Source organism: Lontra canadensis, unplaced genomic scaffold (assembly GCF_010015895.1).
Source record: "Lontra canadensis isolate GAN:19392208 unplaced genomic scaffold, GSC_riverotter_1.0 scaffold579, whole genome shotgun sequence".
Lineage (NCBI taxonomy): Eukaryota > Metazoa > Chordata > Mammalia > Carnivora > Mustelidae > Lontra > Lontra canadensis.
The window spans coordinates 27908-52366 of record NW_022631566.1 but is presented as its reverse complement, the minus strand read 5'-3'; the positions used below and the strand labels follow the sequence as shown (position 1 = coordinate 52366).

General features: G+C 44.3%; 1 long non-coding RNA gene across 1 annotated transcript; it reads left to right on the top strand.

Annotated features, from left to right (window-relative positions):
• Positions 1-14408: 14408 nt before the first annotated feature.
• Positions 14409-24251, top strand: LOC116863130. The gene is made up of 3 exons (XR_004381771.1): positions 14409-14492; positions 16136-16203; positions 24158-24251. It is a non-coding gene; the product is annotated as an uncharacterized LOC116863130 (long non-coding RNA).
• The last annotated feature ends 208 nt before the right edge of the window (positions 24252-24459 follow it).

Below are 24459 nucleotides of genomic sequence, written 5' to 3'. Positions count from 1 at the left end.
CTTCCTTCCTTCCTTCCTTCCTTCCTTCCTTCCTTCCTTCCTTCCTTTATTCTCACCAAGATTTATTTATTTTTATACAGAGATAAAGAGAGAGCTGGTGCACCAGTGGCAGCGTGGCTGGGGAGCCAGGGCAGGGGAGAGAATCTCAAGCAGACTTCTGTTGAGCGTGGGGTCTGGGGCTCAAATCCCCAGACCCAGGAGAGCAGCCTACCCTGCTGAGGCAGGAGCCCCGTGGAGGATCTCATGATCCTGAGATCATGACCTGAGCCAAAATCAAGAGTTGGATACTAGGGCACCGGAGTGACTCAGTTCGTTAAGCGTCTGCCTTCAACTCAGGTCATGATCCCAGGGTCCTAGGCTCGAGCCCTGCATAGGGCTCCCTGCCCAGCAGGAAGCCTGCTTCTCCCTCTCCAGCTCTCACTCCCCCTGCTTGTGTTGTCTGTCTCTCAAATAATAAATAAAATCTTTAAGGGGGAAAAAAAAGAGTCAATACTAAACCCACTGGGCCACCCAGGTGCCACAGACAGCTGGGATTTCTGAAGCGTCCTCAGGCAAAAACAGTGCTTTTCCTCATATTTGGGTCATTCTTGCCTTTCCCAAGTATGTTAGACCATTTAGGCTGCCACAGTATGCCATACACTGGAAGTTTATAAACAACTAAAGTCTATTCCTCACAGTTCTGGAGGCTGGAAGCCCAAGATCAAGGTACCAGCATTGTCAGGTTGTGCTGAAGGCCCTCTTCCAGGCTAAGACTTCCTACCATATCCTCACTCCAGGCTAATGCTCTCTAGGGTCTCTTTTATTAGAGCACCAATCCCTTTTGGGGAGGCTTCACCTTCATGACCCAATTACCTCCCAAAGGCCCCACCTCCTAATACCATCATGTTGTGGGTATTGGGATTTCAACATACAAATTTTGTGAAGATACATTCAGACCCTAACAGTAACATAAAAGTTCTAATGCAACTTAATCAATAAGCTCTGATTTATCCCTTGTTGTCTTAAATATTTCTCTCAGTTGAAATTAAAAACAAGTCTTATAGGGAGACTGCCTCCTTCACAGGATGGCAATATTTTAGCCCATGCTCTATTGTCAGTACTGCAGGTCTAGAAACTTCATGTATTTATGCCAACCTAACTCATAGGAGATTGTTACATAAATCAAAATGATAATATATTAAATTTTAGCCACTACTGTACTTCCTACTTAAACACAAACATAATCATGTGATCTCCCCCATTGCCTATAGGCACCATAGGATTAGGTCAAACTCCTTAGTACCCTGGACTTGAACCAAGGTTACAGTTGGTTCCCATATACCACATGTGTCTTTCTTTTCTCTTTCCTTTCCTTTCCTTTTCTTTCTTTCTCTCTCTTTTTTTTTAAGATTTTATTTATTTATTTAACAGAGAGAGAGAGAGAGATCACAAGTAGGCAGAGCAGCAGATAGAGTGGGGGGAGAAGGCTCCCGCTGAGCAGAGATCTCCCCATGTGGGGCTTGATCCCAGGACCCTGAGATCATGACATGAGCTGAAGGCAGAAGCCTAACCCACTGAGCCACCCAGGTGCCACTTCTTTTCTTTTTTCTTTTCTTTTTTTCCTTTCCTTTCCTTTTCTTTCTTTCTTTTTCTTTTTCTTCTTCTTCTTCTTTTTTTTTTTTTTTTTTTTTTTAAGATTTTATTTATTTACCAGAGAGGGAGAGACCACAAGCAGGAGGAGTAGTAGAAGAAGGGGGTAAACAGACTCCTCCCCTCCCCTCTTCCCCTCACCACTCAACCACTCCTCCCCAAACAGGAAGCCCAACTGGGGGCTCCATCCCAGGACCCTGGGGTCATGACCTGAGCTAAAGGCAGTTGCTTAACCAACTGAGCCACCTGGGCGCCCCCATGTGTGTACTTTCTATATGTTGCTCCCTTTGTCTGTTATATCCTTCCTGACTCTTTACCAGGCAAAATCCTTATTTTAATTGAATGTCCAGATCAAATATTAGCTTCTTTTAAAGTCTTCTCTGGCCAGCTCTGCCCCTGCAGCAGGCCATTTTAATTGCTCCCAATTCTGAACTAATATGGCCCTTATCTTATTAGATTATACCTCACCATATATTCACAACTGCCTCTTCCATTGGGTAGTGAATACCCAGAGAACCAGAATGCCATTTTATCCATCAAGGTAACCCAGAACATAACACGCTGGCTAAGCACAAGACTTTCCATAAATGTCGAACTGAATTGAACTGATTCATATGTATTTTCTGCAATTATTTCCCTCTCTTTCCTAAATTCTTATAAAAATTAATTTTGAAAATGTCAGCCTGTCTCAGCTATAATGGGAGGAAAAGGGAGCGTGTTCACGCTGGGACTGAGAAAATCACATCCCTGGGGGCCAGGGATGGTGACTGGTATGGAAATACAATTGAAGGACCCCACAGGGAGGAAATAACAGTGAGAGGAGCCAGACCAAATGACAAGTGTTTCTTTCCACCAGGAAATTTCCTTTTCAGATCTCATCTTTGCTCAGATCTGGAGATTTCTGTTTTGTGGGTTTTTTTTTAAGAAAGACTTTATTTATTTGAGAGAGGATGAGAGCTAGAGAGAGAGAGAGAGAGAGCACAAACAGAGGGAGAGGGAGAGAGAGAAGCAGACTCCCCACTGAGCAGGGAGCCCAACACAGGGCTGCAGCCCAGGACCCTGAGATCATGACCTGAGCTGAAGGTAGACGCTTAACTAACTGAGCCACCCAGGCACCCTGATTTCTGTATGTTATAGAGGGCTCAGCTCCCCTGTGGGCTCTCTGTGAGGGGACTCCTCTGTGTTAGTGTGCAGGCGGGTAGATGTTGGCTTCCTCACCTGGGACCTGTCTCTGGTGGGATAGGAAGAATCCAGACAAGAGCACTGTTCATGATTGCCTGACGCCCCACCGCCCTCTTTCCAGCTAATCAAAAAGTAAGTGCAATAATGTGGGAAAATGCAATGGAACAGATCTTAATGGACCAGGAAGAGGAGTCTGGAGAAAGAAAAAGCAGCCAGAAGCATGAACCCAGCCTGACTTTATCCTGGTGTCTCCTAATCTCATTCCCATCGTGGCTCAAACTGTTCGCCTGCTTCTCCATCTCCCCTCCCCTACTCCGACTCCCAAGTCTCCCACACACCCTTGAGATTGGCTCCAGAGAGGACTAGGGAGCTGACTATGGAGGAGCAGGGGCTCTCTGTCTTCTCTTATGACCTGCAGGGTGTTTACGAAGTCCTCAGCCTTGAAGTCATTTGTGGCGCTCTCTGCCTTAGTGAAGAAAAATGAATTTTGCCTCAATTCCTGATTCCTGTTTAAATATTTAGTTTAATCAGCCCAGGCCCAAGTGCCTTTTCCATTTCCCCTGGTGCCTGGGAGCCATGCTGACACCAGCGTCATAAAAAATGCATCTGATCCCAGGAACATGCCACCAGCAGGGAGTCACGCCATCTCTCAAGTCTCAGGGCTTGCCCTCTGCAGCAGCCGCTTTGGGAGAAGCTGGACTAGAACAGAGAAATCTGCCTTGAGCCTGAGGACTTCTTCTCGAAGCTACTCGTGTACGGAGTCATTGTGTTGTCCCCACGGCAGACCCAATCCGAGGACCACACGGGGGTGCAAGGGTGTGTGTGTTGGTGGGGAGAGTGGGAGGAGCAGGAAGCACCAGGACCCACAGTCTCCGAACTCCGCCTTCCTGGTTGCTCCAACCTGGTTGGGAGACTTCAGGGCATCTTAGAACAGGTCTGACCTAGATTCCGTGTGAATGTGGAACCAATGATCCAGACGCCAAATGTAAGGAGGCAGCTGGGTTCCAGGGCACAGGAATAAGGAGACTCCATGAAATGCTAGAACCTTCTGTTGTCCCTCCACCTCCAGAATTCTGGCTCCTAACATGGACTCCACCTTCTATTCCAAGTACACAGTCCAAATTTCACCCCATTATACCAGAAGCCCGGAGGGCAAGTCAGGCCTTCCAAGGGATGTACACTTTGTCTCCTCTCACGGGAAGGAACCCATGATGGGATTTGGCTGGACAAGTCCTGGGTATTCTTTGCCAAAACCTCAAAAAGATTAAACTGCCCCCAGGTGCCCTCTTTTTGGAGCTAGCCCCTCAGTGCTGTGATCTGTGCAATTAGATGGGAAGCATGGTGTTGGTCGTCATTAATGAAATGGTCTGGCCTGGCTTTGTAGAAAAAGCTCCTTGGGGCAGCTCTGTAACACTCATGCTTTTTTTTTTTTTTCTCTCCAAAACTCTGCAGAGATAAAAGGAAACATAAACAACGATTTATTTATCCAGAAGTTCAAAGTATAGCTTTGAGCCCTTTCACATATTCTGTGCTTTTTGAAATCAAGAGTGCAAATAAACTTCCCTCGGTCTCTTTTAGAAAGGGCAGCTGCTATAAACCTACAGATAAAGAGAAAATGAGCTGATGAAAAGAGCAAGGTCTAGTCTCCATTCTCCAGTCTGAGGGTTTCATAAGCCCCCCTCCCCGCCCGCCCCAGGAGTCATCTACTCTGTAGAATAACTAGGGCCAGAACTCTGCGAATTCATTTTGAGCTGCCTTGGTATGGGGAGAGTCAGGAGCCACCGAATGAAAGATGACCAGGGAGTTGGTCCCGATGACTGGCGCCCTGTCAAATCCAGTGGTCATCTGTAGCCATGATTTATTACGGTGGAACCCCTCCCTTATTCACTTGGTTTCTGGGACCTGTATCCTCTAGTTTTTCTCCCACTTCCGTCACTACTCCCTCAGTGCTTCTCCTCTTCTGGATTATTACAAGTAGTTCTCAATCTTGGCTATATATTAGAACAACCAAAGATTTTTTTTTTTTTTTAACTGAAAATCAGGATCCTCTCCATACTGATTAAATCTGGATCTCTGGAGGTAGGGCTTGATACTGTAGTAGCTTGTCTGGTGCAGCCTGGGTACAGAACATGCTAGCAATGCTGGATTTCCCCAGGGCTCTGGTTTCTGTTGGCCTCTCCATCTACTCTCTCTCAGCTGATTTGACCAGTCCCCAGCTTCATGGATTGCCTACACAGATTTGCATTTTTAGCCTGGGTCTCTGTGCTGAGTGCGAGAGCCCATATCCACTTGTCTATTTAACACCTCTGAACAGATATCTACAAGCATTCGGAAGTCCATTGGTTTTGTCCTCTCATCTCCTACATCCAATCCTTCAGCAAGAACTGTTGGGTCTGCCTTAAAAATGCATCTCCTTTGGGGTGCCTGGGTGGTTCAATTGGTTAAGTGTCCAACTCTTGAGTTTAGCTCAGGTCATGACCTCAGGGTCATGAGATCGAGCCCGGCGTCAGGTTCCATGTTCAACAGGGTGTCTTTTAAGATTTTCTCTTCCTCTATCCCTCTGCCCCTGCCCACCTCTGTCTCTCTCCAGTAAATAACTAAATGTTTTTTAAAAAGTATCTCCAGGGCTCCTGGGTGGCTCAGTCACTAAGCGTCTGCCTTTGGCTCAGGTCATGATCCCAGAGTCCTGGGATCGAGCCCCGCATCAGGCTCCCTGCTCTGCTGGAAGCCTGCTTCTCCCTCTCCCACTCCCTCTGCTTCTGTTCCCTCTCTCGTTGTGTCTCTCTCTGTCAAATAAATTTAAAAAAAATCTTTAAAAAAATAAAACAAAAATTTAAAAAAGTATCTCCATTGGCTGTGAAAACTACAATTCTATTCCCAACATTTGTTACCTCCTTCCTCCTTAAACTATGTTAGTCTCCTACCTAGTCTACCTGTTTGTATTCCTCACAGTCTATCCTCCGCACAGCAGCTCTTTTGTTTGTGGTTTTATTTATTTTTGTTTTTAAGTTTCAAAAGGCTTTATTTCAGGCCATTCTATTACACATGGCATTGCTTACAACCAAGAAGCTTTTTCTTAAGTTGAAAAAATGCAGTAAGTGGCTCATACCCATGGGATTCAGTGGTCTTACTATGTGCCCCCATTAGGAAGATGCAATTCACCTAAAAGACTAGGTGAATGGCCTGTGAAAAGCTATCATAGTACTAGAGCTAAAGGAGAAAAACAGCCTACATGATTAGGTAATGTCTTTTTTTTTTTTTTTTTAAGATTTTACTTATTTAGACAAGATAGAAAGCACATGTAGGCAGAGTGGCAGGCAGAGGGAGAGGGAGAAGCAGGCTCTCCATTGAGCAGAGAGCCCATGAGGAGCTCAGTACCCCAGGATCATGACCTGAGCCGAAGGCAGCTGCTTGACCGACTGAACCACCCAGGGGCACTTGGTAATGTCTTATATGATTTGGTACAAAACCTTTCGCATTTATTTATTTATCTATCTATCTATCTATCTATCTATTTATTTAAAGTAATCTCTACCCCCAAACATGGGGCTTGATGATTTGGTACAAAATTTTTTAAAGTGGCCAGTATATGCTGCCATTTTCCCCATAGCCATTAGATACAGGTCTCAGAACCACGGATAGAGTTAGAAGTGACTCTTTCACTATTATACCAAATGAAACACAGCACGAGTTTTGGTTTTGCATCATCATAAATTTTGGTTTGGAGGGGCGCCTGGATGGCTCAGGAGGGTAAGCGTCTGACTCTTGGTTTCAGCTTGGGTCATGATCCCAGGGTAATGATGTCAGGGTCATGATCTCAGGGTTGTGAGATTGAGCCCTGCGTCAGGCTCCCTACTAAGCAGGTAGTCTGCTTCCCCTCTCCCTCTGTCCCTCCCTGTGCTTGTGCTTGTGTGCCGTCTCTCTCAAATAAATAAATAAATCTTTGAAAAAAATTGTTTTGGATTGGCAAGTCTTGAATTCCTAGTATCCATCTGATGACACCAGAGAACACAATCATGCTTTTTTTAAATTTAATTTTTAATTTTTATTTATTTATTTTTTAAAGATTTTATTTATTTGTCAGACAGAGAAGGAGAGAGAGGTGCAGGGGGAGGGGCTGGCAGAGAAGCAGACTCTCTGCTGAGCAAGGAGCCTGACTGGGATTCAGTTCCAGGTCCCTGGGATCATGACCTAAGCCAAAGGCAGACGCTCAATCAACTGAGCCACCTCGGTGTCCCAATCTTGCTTTTTTAGAAAAAGAGCTTTTTAAAAAAAATTTATTTAAAAGTGAGAGAACATGTGGGGAGAGGAGGAGGAGGGAGAGGGACAGGCAGATTCCCCACTGAGTGGGTAGCCCAACAGGGGCTCAATTTCAGGACACTGAGATCATGATCTGAGCTGAAATCAAGAGTCTTCCTCTTAACAGGCTGAGCTGCCCAGGTGTCCCAACAATCATGCTCTTTTGAATTGGAGGTTATAACTATCCCCCTTCAATTTTGTGTTTCTCAAGTAATCTTTTAAGAAACATAAATCGGTCTCCCTCACTCCTGTGTTTAAAATCATCCAAAATCTTCCCATTATATTTAGAATAAAATCCCAACTCTTTACCATGGCCTAGCATGCCTTACGTGATCTTGCCCCTGCTCACCTCCCTGATCTCATTTACTCACACTGTCCTTCCTAGGTCATGATCAGGTCAAGCAGAGTCTTGATTTGGGGAATTCGCACTTGCTATTCCCTTTACCTGGAATGTTGCTCCCCAGATGTCCCAGTGGTTCATTCCATTCCATCATTTAGGTCTCTTTTCAGTTCTTAATACATCTGAGAGGTCTTCCCTGATTACCACCATCATTTTTTTTTTTAAAGATTTTGTTTATTCATTTGACAGAGAGAGAGATCACAAGTAGGCAGAGAGGCAGGCAGAGAGAGAGGAGGAAGCAGGCCCCCCGCAGAGCAGAGCCCCCCCCCCCCCATGCAGGGCTCGATCCCAAGACCCTGGGATTATGACCTGAGCCGAAGGCAGAGGCTTTAACCCACTGAGCCACCCAGGCGCCCACCACCATCATTTTTTATTCCCTTATCCTGATTTATTTTCTCTAGAACATTCATCATTCTATACTAGCATATCTATTGATTTCTTTACTTGCTCATTGTCTGTCTTGCCCCGTAGAATACAAGCTCCAGGGGAACAAGTGTTTTGACTATCTTAGTCACTGGTATGTCCTCAGTGCCTTCAATAGTGCTTAATACATATTTGTTGAAGGAAAAGGACACTTCTGTAGACAAGCCTTATATTTTTGGTAACCTCTACCACACTACCCACCATAGAAGTATGGATTGGGATCTCAGGGGCCAGAAGGCTTTCTGACAAAGGAACCCAACTGAGAGGTTAATTGGTGCACCACCATGTTGGTAATTGACTGCTGCTACTGGGAATGTGTGACATCCTTCCGGTGTGCGGGTGAAGAAAAAATGTTGGGATGCCTCCACTGGTTCTTAGCTGGGGATCATAGCATCTGGTGGTTCTTTTCTGTTAGTACTAAGCCAAACGTGACAGCTAGGAGGAGAGACAGACCAAGAGCACAGCCAAGCTTTGTCTCCAGGGTTTGGACAGGACTTAGATGAAGTGGTATTGGATCCCGCTCTTTCTTTGCGTGTCTCTCTTTTCTTCTCTTATGTTATGTCCCTTAGTCTCTGCATACAGTGTTCAGTGTTTTCTGGCTTCTATGTTTACTTAAAATTGAGTTGTGGATACCATCTGTATTAGTTTCCCAGGACTGCCATAACAAATTACCACAAATTGGGTGGCTTCAAACAACAGAAACATATTTCCACACAGAGAAATCAAGGTGTCAGCAGGGTTGATTCCTTCTGAGGGCTCTAAGGGAGAATCCATTCCATTCCTCTTCCCCAATATCTGGTGGTTGCTGGCAATCTTTGGCATTCCTTGGCTTATGACCAAGTAACTCCAGTCTCTGCCTCCACTATCATGTGGTCTTTTCCTCTTCATTTTGTGTCTTCTGTCTCTTATAAGAACACTTGTCATTGGATTTGGGGCCCTTCCAATCCAGGATGATCTCATCTCTAGATCCTTGACTTAATTTCATCTGAAAATACCCTTTATCTAAGTAAGATCCCATTCACGAGTTTTAGGTCATCTCATCTTTTGGGAGACCACCATTCAACTCACTACATCATCTTAGAGGCAAGAAGGTAAGGTAGGAAATAGTCAGGTTTGCTTTTTCAGACTGTATCCCTTCTCTTTTCCTGTTTTTTTTTTTTTTCCCCCGGCTTTCCTTTCCTCTTTCCTTCTTCCCAACCCTGGCTGCTTTTCCAGAGCTGGGAGCAGAACTCTCTATCTGAGAATTTCACTCACTGACCCTTGTGAGATGGGCAGCCCTGGGCATTCTTTGTCTTCACTGTCTGTCTTGGTCAGTGACTTGTGTTGCTCTCTGCCCATGCCCTGCCTGTTTGCACATTTGGACCTGGACTCTGATCTCCTGAACCTGGACCTGCTAAACCTGTTTTTACCAAAGCTGAAGGACTCAGGGAACTTGCTTCTTCCCCTGGGGCCAGGGTTTGGTTTACTTCTTAGACAAGACAGGCTGGGCTCTGTGCAGATGGTGACACAGAAGTGGATAATTCCAGCGCAGATCTCTCTCCAAGCTCTAGGCCTACTCATCCACCTCTGTCCAAAGAGGAAACATCTATTTGGATGTTTCCAAAAGCACCTTGAACATAATCCATTTAACACTGAATCTGCCAACTATCCTTCCTCCCCCAAATTCCTTCCTCTACAGTATTGTATTTCATTTTTTTAAAAATTTTTGAAGATTTTATTTTCTTCTTTAAAGTAATCTCTACACCCAATGTGGGGCCTGAGCTCACAACCCTGAGATCAAGCGTTGCACGCTCCTGCAACTGAGCCAGCCAGGTGCCCCAGTATTTTCTTTAATTAATTAATTTATATTTTACAGTTTATTTACTTTATTATTATTATTATTATTATTTTTAAATAATCTCTACACCCAATATGGGGCTTGAACTCACCATCCTCAGATCAAATATCTCGTGTTTTTCCTACTGAGCCAGCCAGGCACTCCCTCCTCTGCAGTATTTTAAACTCACTGCTTCATATCTTTTCCCATTGACTTACTCATAACGTAGTGTTACCTTTTCACGCCCTGCCTCCGCAAAGTCACCCGATCCCATAGTCCCTACCTCCGAAGTCTTTCTCAAATCCTTCTACTTTTCTCACATCCCAGTGCCTCTACCCTAGGTCAGGCCATCATCCTTCTTACTAAACTGCCAACTGATCTGCTGTCTAGACTCTCTGCATTGTCTAATCCTCTTTACTACAGCCTGAGTCATTCCTATAAACACTCCCTGTTATACCGCTTAGACATTCCCATTGTCCCTTAGAATTTTTTCTCCTGACTCCATACCCGGTACTGTCCAGCCATCAGATTCATAGCGCTAGACAGGCTAAAAAAGGGAAGTACTAAGATCAATTAGTTCAAATTTTCTGGGGTTCACCCTTGTCCCCATTGTGACTTCTGGTCCCTTTACTGCTGCCTGGAAGCAGTATTGTCACCAGAATAAGAACCTCCTGTGGATACCACCCAATGGCTGAGCCAGTTCCCCTTTGAGGGCATGAGAGAACCACGGAACCCTAAAATGCACACTTCCAAAACCAAGACCCTCAGGGATTGGCTCTGAGTTTCATGTTTTCAACACAGGGATCGATGGAAGGAAAAGCTCCCTGACCTGAGAAGAATGTCTGTCTTGGGTTTCCTTTCCTTCAAGGGCTCCTTGCTTTAATTCTTGCTGTCCTACGCTTACCTTTTTCCTAGGATACACTCATCCACTTTAAAACCCAGGACCTCCTTAGAATAGCTGAGACAGGCTGGCCTTTTTCCAAAAGAATTTTACTACATAAGTTAATGAAAGAAAAGGAAAAAGAGAGAGAGTGAAAGAAGAAAGATACAGTCTTTTATCCAAAGCCTGGCATCTACTTTCAGATTAATTACATTCTACACTCCCCTGACCCAGCCCCTCCACCCAAGTTCCTTTCCTGAGTTCAATTATCACAAAGCTTCCAAACTCTATGACCATCTCCATAGATCCTAATGAAAACTCTCTCCTCAGGGATGCCTGGGTGGCTCAGTCGGTTAAGCGGCTACCTTCAGCTCAGGTCATGATCCCAGCATCCTGGGATCGAGTCCTGCGTTGTGGTCCTTGCTGGGCAGGGAGCCTGCTTCTCCCTCTGCCTGCCATTCTGCCTCCCTGTGCTCACTCTCTCTGACAAATAAATAAATAAAATTTAAAAAAAACAAACCACACAAAAACCAAACAAAAATGACTCCATCCTCAGACTGACAAAAACCAACTCTGTCCCATCTACTGCTTTCTTGAATATGCGTTTCTCTTCAGCTAAGTGGTGAGATGCTAGAAATTGACACAGGAAGGGCCTGGGCCCTTAGGTAATCCCTTATCACGATTCTTCAATCACAACAGCCATGTCGGGAAATTTTACCCACAGGAGGCTGGATTTGCCCTGGGATTTCTGGCAAGGTCTGAGAGACACCTCTTCTTTAGCAGTGAGGATGGCTGGAATAGGGAGAAGGGACCTAACATGTAGAAAGTTCTTAACATGTGCTAAATTCTTTATATAATTAAATTTTTAGCATAAGCTTTGGCCCTAGGTGTCAATCCCTAATCATATTTTGAAGAATTTGAGGCTCCAAGGGGTTAGAATCTTGCTCTAGGTCTTAAAGCTAAACCGTCAAATTAGGAGTGAAGTTTGGGTTGGTTGAGGACACGGTTGTGACCTGAATCATGCAGCCTATGGAGATAGAGGTGCCTTTGCTGTCTTTGAAGGTTAAGACTTTTCCACCTTTTGTCTGATTTGAGGATTTCTTTTAATCTCCAAAATTCACTGAACTCCCACATGGCAGATCCCTTTTGGTATTCAGAGGTATGTAAGTTTCATAGACAAAGTACCTCGCATTCAACTCAGTACCTAGATCCCTAACGATATCGAGCCCGTCATTCGTTGGTTATTTATGCTGTCAGATACTGAGCATGTCCTATGTAGAAGTCACTGGCCCAGGAGCTAGAGGTAGAAGAGGTTGAACATACAGAATCTGGAAGAAGGAAAGGCCCTGGGTTCTGGTGCCATCATCCTTCTTGCTTCTCCCCCCAAGTCTCTGAGGCCTTTCCTGGGGGGCTTCTGGATAAGGCTGCTCCTAAGGGGGAGGAGGTGGGTATGGATGGAGGGAGTTTTCTTGGCTCCTTACGCCCATTTACTATAGTGAGTACAGTCACCACAAACACCTGGTAAGGTGCACAAAGCTGGGGAAATGAGACAGAAATCCAGAACTAATAGAAATAGAGAAATATTTTGAAGGGGAGAATTTGTTCATTTACTTAAAAATAATAGACAAACCCTCTAAAGCTTGTGATGCATTTCTTCGTGGTTTATGGTTTTCAGGGGGCCTTTTCACTTGGAGAAATTCTTCTGGGTTTAGAGAATGCTAGACCAGAGGAAAGGGCAGAATTATAATCCTAATACTGCTACCAGTTTGCTGGATGATTCCCGGAGAATTATTCAACCTATTTATGTGTCAGCACAGAAATGGAGAGAGCGATGTCAGATATGTCACAATATGTTTTCTGTGGGATCTCCAGTAAAAGGATTATGATAAACAACAGCTATTCTGTGTGCATAACAGAACACTTCTGCTTTTTTTTCCCCCCTCTGGTTCAGAAGAGCTGACACAGGCTCACATTGTACCCATGGCATAAAACCCTTGGGAATTTGAAACTTTATGGAGTTAATAAAATCAACAGACACCTGTTATTTGCATAGTGCTCTATGCTGAATGGTTTATAAAGTATTTTCATATATTATCACAACTGATCCTCACCCCACCTGCAGAATGGAACTAAAGTTCCTATTTTATACCTGAAGAAACTTGGGTCACACAAATCATCCAGGTAATTCAGGCAAAGGTGACTTATTTTTTTACTTTGCCTAAACTACGTAGAAAATTATTCTTGTCACTTTAATAATTTGTGATAATGGACCATCGCAAATGCCATCGCCATACAAACAAAACACAATCTTCTTTTCTAGGGACATTGCCCATCCCTGCACAGACTCCACACCCAGAGTCACCAACATGTAGCTACTGTAAATCACCAGCAACTCCAAACCCAGCCCACAACAGTGAGGGATCATCTTTTCCAGGATGGTACAACAATGTCTGGGAGTAGTTTGGAATGGATTGGCTTTTTATTTTTTTTAACTTAAAATAAAATTTTTAAAAAGACTTATTTGAGAGTAAGAGAGTAGGCACAGGAGAGCATGGGGGTGGGGCCAGCAGGGGAGGGTAGGGGTAGGGGTAGAGAGAATCCCAAACAGGCTTTCCACTGAGCATGGAGCCCACCGGATCCCAGCCCCTGAGGTCATAACCTGAGCCAAAATCAAGAGTCAGATACTCAACTGACTGAGCCACCCAGGCGCCCTGGGTTGGCTTTTTAAAAAAGTTGTTTGCGTTCACTTGGGGGATTGCCAACTAAGATTCAACTCAGTTTGGTTTTTTGTTTGCTTCTGTGAGGGAATGGAGGCTGAGAACACAGGGAATGCTTAGAGAATTAGCATGGGAAAATAATGATTTAAAAGCTTTAGGCACATAACTAATTAGCAGTCCATCAATAGCAAGGTGACTGAAACTATCTGCCCCTTTGTGTGTGTGTGTAGGGGGGCGGTAATGGTAAACGGGTAGGGCCTTGCTCCCGTATTGGCAAAAAGGGCCGCTTGTCCTGGCGGGGCAGCACCATATATAGGCCTCTAGAGGCAAGCCTCAGCGTGTGCGGGAGTGTGTTCTGTTCAGCCCAGTTTTGGGGTGAACGCTGATAGATCTGTCAATGCAGTTGGGGTGAACTTGGGAGGGGCTCAGTTTTTCTAGACTCGTCCCAGCAGGGTCTCTTCCTGGTGAAGCTGGTAGCACCTGGGGTCCTCCTGGCCCCAGGGTATGCAGGTTCCAGGCCCTCCGCATTAACATCACCGCGATGAAGGTGCTCTGCTGCGTGCACTTATTTGTTTCCAAGTGTTTGCCCCAGGCAGGCACCCACGTGCTCGAGGTCTCGCAAACAAGGGCTCCCCAGGGACAGAGCAGGGAGTTAGACCTGTCTAGGGGTCGCCAGGTGACAGGGTACACTGGCGGGGGCGGTATGGGCTCGGGAGAGTCTGAGCTCCTGCCCCCACCCCAATTATCCAACAGCTCCTGATCTGCGTTCGCCAGTACAGGCCTCCGCTTCGGCCAAGACCCTTGCCCTAGGGTCCTCCACTTCCAGCGAGGGCCCCCGAACCGCCGCCCTCCCCAGGTCCCCGCAGGCCCCGCAGCGACCTCCCCCGGCCCGGCCCTCACGGCCGTGCCGGCCCGTCGCTGGGGGGCGGGAACCTACCCCCACCCCTCGGCGTCCCCTCCCCTTCACTTCCCCCTCCCCTCAGTCCCTCCCTCCCCTCCCCCCCGTGGCGAGGCGGCGGCGGCGGCGGCGGCGGCGGAGGCTGAGGCTGAGGCGGCGGCGGCGGCGGCGGCGGCGGCGGGCGGGGCTCGGCTCGGGCTCCGCGGGCGGGCGGGCGGACATGGCGGCCAACATGTACCGGGTCGGAGGTAGGAAGGCTCGGCCCGACCCGGCCCGTTTGGGAGCGGGCTCCGGGAGTAGGGGATCCGGGCGAGTTCACCTTAACCGCCGGGAGCGGCGGGCGCCCGGGCTGAGGGCGCAGGGGCGGGGGGCGCCGGGGCCCGCAGAGGGGGCCGGGGCTCCCCACCCCCGCCACCCGCCCCTCCCCCGACCGTGGCCCGCCGGGGGCCGGCGCCCACCCTCCCCCTCCGCTCCCACCCCCGCTCAGTTTTCTAGGGCCAGGCCTGTACTTGGGGGGTGTGAATTCTCAGACGCCCCCTTCCAGGACGCCCCCATTGGGTATCGGCCGTCGAGCCCCCTAATAGGGTGGTCTTTCCCCGCGTGGCTTTCAGGCAGTGGGGGGTTGGAGGGGACCGGGGAACATCCTGGCTCTACTCCTCCCCTTCAGTGGGAGTGTGGGGTGGGGGCGATGGGGGCAGAGCCAGGGGCACAGCTGGACAGGCCTGTTTGCGGGGACAGGGCCCTGCACCTCTCCTTCCTCACTCCCCCTCCCGTTTCTTGCCCAGCCCCCCAAGATGGGGCATAGTGGGGCCGGGGCACTGCAGCCAGAGGTGGGGAGTTGAGCTCTGCCTGGACGTTTGCTCTGGTGACTGCCTCCTTCCCAACCTTCTGCAGAAGAGAGAAATAAGGTCAAACAAACTTTCTCCCTACTCACGACGCCCTCCTCCCTCTTTCTTGGTAAAATAATAATTCAGATAAGTGGCGTGTTTGTGTGTGAGACTTGCTCTTCTCTGCTCATTAGCTGAGCTCCTGATAGATGGTGATGGGAATGGCCTGGACAAATGAGGCCAGTTTGCAGAAGAGAGACTGGAAAGTGCCACTAAGATAGACAATAACAATGCAGCCCAGCCTTTCAAATAAACACACAGTGGGAAGTTTCCAGGGAGCCTATTACATGAGAGGGAAAGCCACACTTGAAAATTTTTATCTTTTTTTATTGAAAGCCTGCAGTGATTTCTTTATAACAGGACCCTAAATGGATCTGGATTAAATTTGGTAAAAGAGCCTAACAAAATCCCGATATCATCTCCAGAGAGCTCTTTCAGAAAGGGAACCCCCTTTCATGCCCACCCCCAATCATCCCAAATAGAGCTGTGGAAAAGTTTGTCAATGTGTTTCCTCTCACCTACTCTGCTCACCTGATTTTTTTTTTTTTAAGTTGGTGATTGAAATGTACTTTGGGCTGCTAAGCTTTTCAAGATGCTCTGAATTTGTCTTAGGTCAATAGTTTCATGTGAGAAACATACTCCAGGGTAAATTGGATTGGAGGGAAAAGATGTGGAAGCAGTTATAGCATGAAAGACATGTTTAGTCAGCCCGGACTACTCCGTGATGAGAAGAGTCTTTTTGTTTATTAGTAAAGAAGTGATGTGTGGCTCGAAATACTAGGAGAACTTGATAACACGTTAATTGAAATGAAAATGCCAGGAAAATAAGGGTCTGTGAATAGTAGGCATATGAGAGAATATATTAAAGTTGTATTGCTTTTCCCCGGGAATGAATTACGCGCTTCATTTTGAATGTGCATTGCCTAATAGAGAAAGTCATAGATTGACAAATGTGAACTTTCTGTTGAAAAGATTAATAAGCTCTTTATTTCCTTTAATTACAGATTATGTCTACTTTGAGAATTCCTCCAGTAACCCGTACCTAATCAGAAGGATAGAAGAACTCAACAAGGTATATATACACTGAGTGTTCAGGATTTTAATATTAAAAAATAATTGTTTTCCATTGAAGGGTAATTAGGTAAAGGGCATAAGGGGTGATTTTACTTTCATTCCTAGACTCTTTGAAAGTAGCGATTGCAGAGTAGACAGTCATGCAGAATTCTGAATATTCTATTGCTTTGTATAATTACCTATGATATTAAATGTTACGAAGTATTTAACATCTGCAGATTTCCTCAGATTGCTGAGAGCTTCTCAAGGCAGGGCACTCCTGTAACTCAATCCCTTTTTACATTTAAAGTCATAATTGTTTTTATCCCTTTTTGGTGGATTATTGTTTTCCTCTTCTAGCTTTAGAAGGAGGAAGCTAGGAAATAAAGTATTAAAGGGAATTTATAAAATTTTGGATTAGACTGACTAATAAGAATACAGTTTTGGTATAATGTAAAGTAGCTTCCTACTTTAGGCCTTAAGTAAATAAAACTTTTATATTAAGGTTTGTTTCTGATTGCTTGTGTCTAGGACATCAGAAACATTGTGACTTTGCAATAGGTGAGCTTTTATAATGGGGGCATATGAAAAGTCATAAACAGTATGAACCATGGATTACTAATGGTGCTCTGGTTTCCTCCCAACCAGCTTTGAAGGTTATTTGTATAGCTTATGAGAATTCCTAGTGTTAAAATGTTGGGGGCTGTCTAGCTATACATTTCCCCCAAAGTACCATGTAGAGATTGGGCCAGTTCTGAGTCCCAGGAAGCAAAGTCTGATTTAGGGCATTTCTAGTTTATGAATGCTGAGTTTTGTTTGTTTGTTTGTTTAAGATTTTATTTATTTATTTGATGAAAAAGAGAGAGAGAGAGAGAGTGTGTGTGTGTGTGTGTGTGTGTGTAAGCAGAGGCAGTGGCAGGGAGAGGGAGAAGGAGGCGCCCCGCTGAGCAGGGAGCCTGATGTGGGGCTCTATCCCTGGACCCTGGGATCATGACCTGAGCCAAAGTCAGATGCTTTGCTGGCAGAGGCACCCAGGCACGCGATGAACCCTGAGATCTTGATTTGCTTCTGGAGAGATCCCCATGGACCTTGCATTTATTAAAATTCTGCTGTATTTGAGACCACCACCAGCAAATGAAGAGAATGGCTTTAGGATTAGATCAGTCTGTGGGTGGAAAATGTTGGAGCATTATTCTGATCTTCTCTTTTATGTTATTGACGTATAAGAGTGTAGCAACTTGAAACTGTTTATCAGTTTATTTAGAAAATTAATTAGGATACAAAGAAAAATGTTGGCCTATGAGATGTATTCTCTGGAGGCTCCCTGTCCCTCTGACCTCCATTCTTACTGCTCTCCGCCTTGCTCCTTTAGCTCCAAGCACAGTAGACTCTTGGCTGTTTTCACATGCATATACCTTAGGGCCACCAAGTTGTTTCTAATCCCCTGTGCCTTGCTCTGCCTTGCTCTTTTCTCCATATCATTTATCACCTTCCAGTATACTTCCTTATTGTGTTTATTTTCATTGCCCATTTTCCCAGACTAGAATGTGAGCTCTGTGTGAGGTGATCTTTGCTGTTCACTAGTGCATCCCAAGTGCCTTAGAATAAGTGACTGGCACATAGTTAAGGCGTTCAGTAAATATTTGTTGAATTAATGAATTTCTCAAATGTCTGACGTTAATGCTTGCATGTAGCTTTACCGTTTACAAAGTATTTTGATTCATCCATTTTACAGATATTTCTGAGGACCTGCTACCTGTCAGGCATTTTTAGATATGTACTTTTAGGAATTCAAGGGTGAACAAAAATAGGTCTGGTAGTGGAGACAAGCATCAGCCAAATAATCCCACAAGTAGAAGGAAAATTGCAGCTGTGCTAAATTTGCAAACATCAGATCATGGTGTTCTGGAAGCATATGATCTGGGGATTCATATTTTTACTTTTTTTTTTTTTTTTGAGCCTCAGAATAACCTTAAACCTTTAGGATAGATGCATCATGGAGTTGTGAAGGACACAGTGGTTAAGTGACTGGGTTGTACATCTGGCTTGAACCTGGCTCATTTCACACTCCTTTATCATTATAGTACTCTTCACTCCAGAAGTATCCCTCACTCTCCATCCTCACCTTCTTCCTGGCTGTCTGCTTTCAGCAGAGAGTCCTTAATATATTAATGGTTTTATGCAGGCTGGGGAGGACTGAATTATGAGAGAGGAGTCTGTACTTTCAGATGGTAGCAGTTTGAATGAATGGATTATTGGTGAATAAGTCAGATTGGCTAAATACTAAATATTTACATAGGGCCATTTAAAAAAAATTATTTATTTGGAAGCAAGAGACTAAGCGAGAAAGAGAACATGAGCCGGGGGGAGGGACAGAGGGAGAAGCTGACTCCTTGCTGAGCAGGGAGCTTGATGTGGGGCTCCATCCTGGGACTCCAGCATCATGACCTGAGCCAAAGGCAGACGCTTAACCGACTGAGCCACCCAGGCATCCCATACATAGGGACTTTCTTTCTTTTTTTAAAAAATGTTTTTTTTTATTTGTCAGGTAGAGAGAGAAAGAGATAGTACAAGCAAGGGGAGCAGCAGGCAGAGGCAAAGGGAGAAGCAGGCTCCAGACTAAGCAAAGAGCCCAATGCAGGACTAGATCCTAGGACCTGAAGGCAGATACTCAACTGACCGAGCCACCCAGCCATCCAATAGGGCCTTTATTTCTGAAATAATGTGGAAAAGATATCTTATTTTAAATAATTCATTAAACAAATATTTATTGAGTACCTGTTATGTACCAGGCACTAGACTAGGCTCAGATATACAACAGTGAACAATATAGACATGTTTTCTGCCCACACAGGGTCTCCATTCTCATGGGGGGGTGGGTACATGAAAAGGCAAGTTAACAGGCATAAAGAAAATAGCAAAAATGATGTTACCTTTTTTTTTTTTTTTAAGATTTATGTATTTACTTGAGAGAAAAAATATGAGTAGAGGGAGAGGCAAGGGGAGAGGTAGAGAGAACCTCAAGCGGATGCTGTGCTGAAGAGGGAACTTGACTTGGGACTTGATCTCATGACCTGAACCAAAACCAAGAGTCAGAAGCTTAATAGACTGTGCCACCCAGGCATCCTGATGTTAACTTTTAAGAAGGACATAAACAAGAGCCTTGACTTAGGGAATAGCAGAGGTCCCTTCTTTTGGATAGAAAAGGAAAGGATTTCAAGGACATTGAAGTTGAGGCCTAAAGAATAAGAAAGAGGTAGCCATGGGAGAGAGGCCACATCAGTGTTCCAGATAAAGGCCCTGAGAGGATCAGAGGTTAAGTTGGCAAAGTAGGGAAAGTTAACATGATGGGAAATCCAAATAATGAATTTAAGAACACTTGATATATTCTAATCAAGCCAGGATAGGAAAAGACATTAACCTAGAGGCTCCTGGCTGGGTCATTTGGTAGAGCATGTGACTCTTTTTTTTTTTTAAAGATTTTACCCATTTATTTGACAGACAGAGACCACAGGTTGGCAGAGAGGCAGGCAGAGAGAGAGAGGAGGAAACAGGCTCCCCGCTGAGCAGAGAGCCTGATGCGGGGCTCGATCCCAGGACCCTGGGATCATGACCTGAACCGAAGGCAGAGGCTTTAACCCACTGAGCCATCCAGGCGCCCCGAGCATGTGACTCTTGATCTTGGAGTCATGAGTTTGAGCCCTGCATTGGGTGTAGAGATTACTTAAATCAAAAAAATTAAAAAAAAAAAAAAAAAAAGGACATTAACCTATTTTATTAGCTATCTTCTTGGAGTTTATATATTTTTAGAAATCTGTACACCCAAAGTGGGGCTTCAACTCAGGACCCTGAGATCAAAAACCAAGTGCTCTGCTGACTGAGCCAGCCAGGAGCCAGGTGGCCCCTGTTAATTATCTTCTGGATAGAATGTGTTTTTGTAACAGAATTCCTAGGATAAGCTGTCAGTCACCATTGTTATAGACAATTCACTTTTTTTTTTTTTAAGATTTTATTTATTCATTTGACAGAGCATAAGCAGGGGGAGCAGCAAGCAGAGGGAGAGGGAGAAGCAGGTTCCCCACTGAGCAGGGAGCCTAACGACTTGGAGATCAGGGCTCAATGGCTCCATCCCAGGAACCTGGGATCATGACCTGAGCTAAAAGCAGATGCTCAACCAACTGGGCCACCCAGGTGCCCCCAAAATTCACCTTTACAGAATGGATTCTGGTTTTTAAAAAATCCTATTTGAAATGTTACTTGTTCAGGGGTGCTTGGGTGGCTCAGTGGGTTAAGCCTCTGCCTTCAGCTCAGGTCATGATCTCAGGGTCCTGGAATCGAGCCCCGCATCGTCTTTCTGCTCAGCAGGGAGCCTGCTTCCTCCCCCCTCTCTGCCTGCCTCTCTGCCTACTTGTAATCTCCATCTGTCAAATAAATAAATAAAATCTTTAAAAAAAAAAGAAAAAGAAATGTTACTTGTTCAGTTTGAAAGCTGGACTACAGTATTTCATTTTTTAAAATTAAAGTAATAGCTTTTTAAAAAAGATACTATTTTTAAGTAATCTCTACACCCAACACGGGGCTCAGATGCACAACCTCGAGATCAAGAGTTGCACTCTCCACCAACTGAGTCAGCCAGATGTCCCTGGTAATAGATTTTTGTCTCAGTTTTTTTCCCTAAAAGTTTTGGAAACTTTGAGGTGCAAAAGTAAGTATCAGTTGATGAGCACAGTTCAATGTTGATTATCTTGTATTCCCTTTTTTCTTCTCTCGTAATTTGTACTCAGATATTATGAAGGTGATCTTTTGGAGGATGAATATAAGATTAAAATTATGAAAACAACTTTTGGTAAATTTTATTTAGTCACTGTTTAGGTTGGGTGTTCTTGTAAAGATTGTGTCTTGCATGCATGTGAGAGAAAGCTGTGGGCTCATAGTAACAGTATAGTTTCAGGAAGTTTTGGAAGTTAAGCTCGTGAAAAAATTAGCATGTTACTTGCTATTTTTGTTTTGTTTTTGATGCGTATTTTGTAAAACTTGTGTGTACCTTCATACTCTGTACATTTTATTGGCCATCTGACTTGTTATGAGATTCATTTTACCGTTTTGTGCCTTCTGTCATTTTGGTTGGGAGAGGGGAGTCACTAATTTCTTTGAGTGTTTGATGATACCCTCTACCTCTATCTGCATTTGCACATAGAGGAATTTGCACATAGTTTCAGGAGATTCCCTCATGAAACCCAAGGTCAGACACCTCTTCCCACTTGGGATCTCTTGGGGATAAGGACAGAAATCGGGAAAGGAAAGTCACTTTTCCCTTGTTCTTTACTTTAGGCAAACCACGCACTTTCTGAAATGGAAAGTGTATGTGTAGTGGGTTTTTTGCTTTGTTTTTGTTTTAATAATGTTTCCTAAGTTGGGATAGAAACAGACATGAGTGAAAGGTTGACTAAAATGATTTTAGGGGCACCTGGGTGGCTCAGTGGGTTAAAGTCTCTGCCTTTGGCTCAGGTCATGATCCCAGGGTCCTGAGATTGAGCCCCGCATCTGTCTCTCTGCTCAGCAGGGAGACTGCTTCCCCCTCTCTCTCTGCCTGCCTCTCTGCCTACTTGTGCTCTCTCTCTCTCTGTCCAATAAATAAATAAAATCTTAAAAAAAATGATTTTAGAGCTTAAGAAAAGCCCCTTATCAATAGAGGATATTTTAGTAAATGTGCTTGACAGAATAGGGATTTAAGAGGCTACAACCAAATGGAGAAAAGAACACGGCAAGGAAATTGCTGTCATTGTGGCTTCATCTTTTTTATTTTTTTAAGGATTTATTTATTTATTTGGGAGAGAGAGAGCTCCCATGCCCCATGAATGGTGGGGAGGGGCAGAGGGAGAGGAAAAGAGAATCTCCAGCAGATCCCCTGCTGAATGTGGAACTGGACACTAGGGCTCCATCTCCAACCAACCGCTTAACTGACTACCCCACTCAGGCACCCCCTCTTTTTAAAAAATTTTTAACCTTTTTTTTAATTTTAAGATTTTTATTTATTTATTTGACAGAAATCATAAGTAGGCAGAGAGGCAGGCAGAGAGAGGGGTAGCAGGCTCCCTACTGAGCAGAGAACCCGATGTGGGGCTCGATCCCAGGACCCTGGGATCATGACCTGAGCCGAAGGCAGAGGCTTTAACCCACTGAGCCACCCAGGCACCCTTCAGGCACCCCTTTTAAGGTTTTAAGTAATCTCTCCATCCAGTGTGGGGCTTAAACTCACGACTCTGAGATCAAGAGTCACATGCTCTACCAACTGAGCCAGCCAGGAGCTTCTAACCTAGGTGTTTAGAGCGGTACATGGCAAACTATTTGTGCTGAAAGATTTTTAAGAAGGTTCACTATCTCAAACTGCTTTTATAAAGTAAAATTAAAAAGAAAATAGAAAAATGAAGTTCACAAGTCTTCTTTTTCCTTTTTTTTTTTTTTAAGATTTTATCCATTTATTTGACAGAGAGAACACAAGTAGGCAGAGGCAGGGTGGGGGGAAGCAGGCTCCCCGCTGAGCAGAGAGCTGGATGCGGGCCTCGATCCCAGGACCCTGAGATCATAACCTGAGCCGAAGGCAGAGGCTTAACCCAGTGAGCCACACAGGCACCCAACAAAGAAATAGGGAAAGAGGAATACTGTAGTTATAAAATACCTAAAAGCTAAGCGTGTGTATCGTTTAGAAGAGACTGTTTATTTTGAACTATGCCCCTCTACCTCAAGCAGGTTTAAATAAGAATTTAATTAGTTTTGTAGAGTATTCCTAGTGGAGGAACTCACTAAAGAGGTAGGAAAAAATATGCCTTTAAATGCTTGCTTTGGGTTTTGAACATGCTTTTGTCTTAAAACAGAACTGATAAAGAGCTTGTAATCATAGTCATTTGATAGATTTTATTTACAAGAAATACTAGCCTGTTCATTTATTAGATTGCTGGATCATTACTTTTGGAGGATGTATTTGATCACAATATTGTGAAATATAGAAGCACTTTGGTTAGGATTTAATATGATTTCAATTCAAAGGGACAATATTTCTCCATAACTATTTCTCACTCTAAAATACTGCTGCTGAACTTCATAAAATCGACACATTTACTGCAGCATATGTATATTCTTATTTCTTTATGTCTGAATATATCTGCAAGTCCAGAGAAATTCTGAAAATTTGTTCTCAAATTTTTTGGAAAACTGGAATTTGACTGTAATCTGTGTGTTTCTACAAGGAACTTCGTAATGAATGATTGACCTTGAAAGTTCTCAGAATTCATAAGGAATAGGAGAGTAGGAGCCTGGGCCCCAGCTGCAGTAAATTACAACCTAACTGAATATTGGTTCTATTCTAGACGGTAGTCAAAAATAAATAAGAGCTTCAGTGTTCATAACTCAAAGTTTTTAATACTTTCACTTGTGAAGATAAAGAAACTGAGAATATTGACTATTACGGATTCATAGATGTACCTGGGCTGGAGAATGCTTTTCTGAGTGGTCTGTTCCATTCTGGGCGATGGCTCCCCGCATTCACAGAGCTTCACCATCATGTTGAGGAGGGGGCTGCGTGATTTTACTCTTAGCCTATGCTTCTGGGAGTGGGTTTGGAGGAGATATGTTTAACTGTCTTGAATAAGTTACATTGTGGCTTTTAAAATTTGGGGTACTAGTTTCTCAAGGCTGATCAGATTTCACTCTCTGGCTCATTAAAGCGATCTGATCACTTTAGTTTAATTAATGCCAGTAAGTTATTGTATGTTTGACATTTCGGTTTCACTTGGAACCTTTGCAAATGCTGCTTATCCTCATTTAAATTTTTTAGCTCTCTGATTATCCCGCAGTTGGGGTTGGCACACTATAAATGAGAGTGTTCTTATAATTGTATTGTATTTAGTTTTGTTTTATAAACTATTTGAGTCTACTATTCAGTACACATAACTTTTATTTTTCTTATTTCTTAGACTGCAACTGGCAACGTGGAAGCAAAAGTAGTGTGCTTTTATAGACGACGAGATATTTCGAACACGCTTATAATGCTTGCAGACAAGCATGCTAGTAAGTTAATTGTCTTTTTAATTTTTTTTGGAAAATTAAAAAATGTTTTAAGGTTTTTGTTTTCTGTGATAGGAGAAAAAATACTTTTTGTATCACATGTAGCTTTTTGCTTTCCCATTTGCCTTCCTCTTAGTTTAGATGGGAATAATTTTTTGGGTGGTGCTCAGTTTTTAGTATGTATTTTCTTAGGTTGCATCACATGTATATT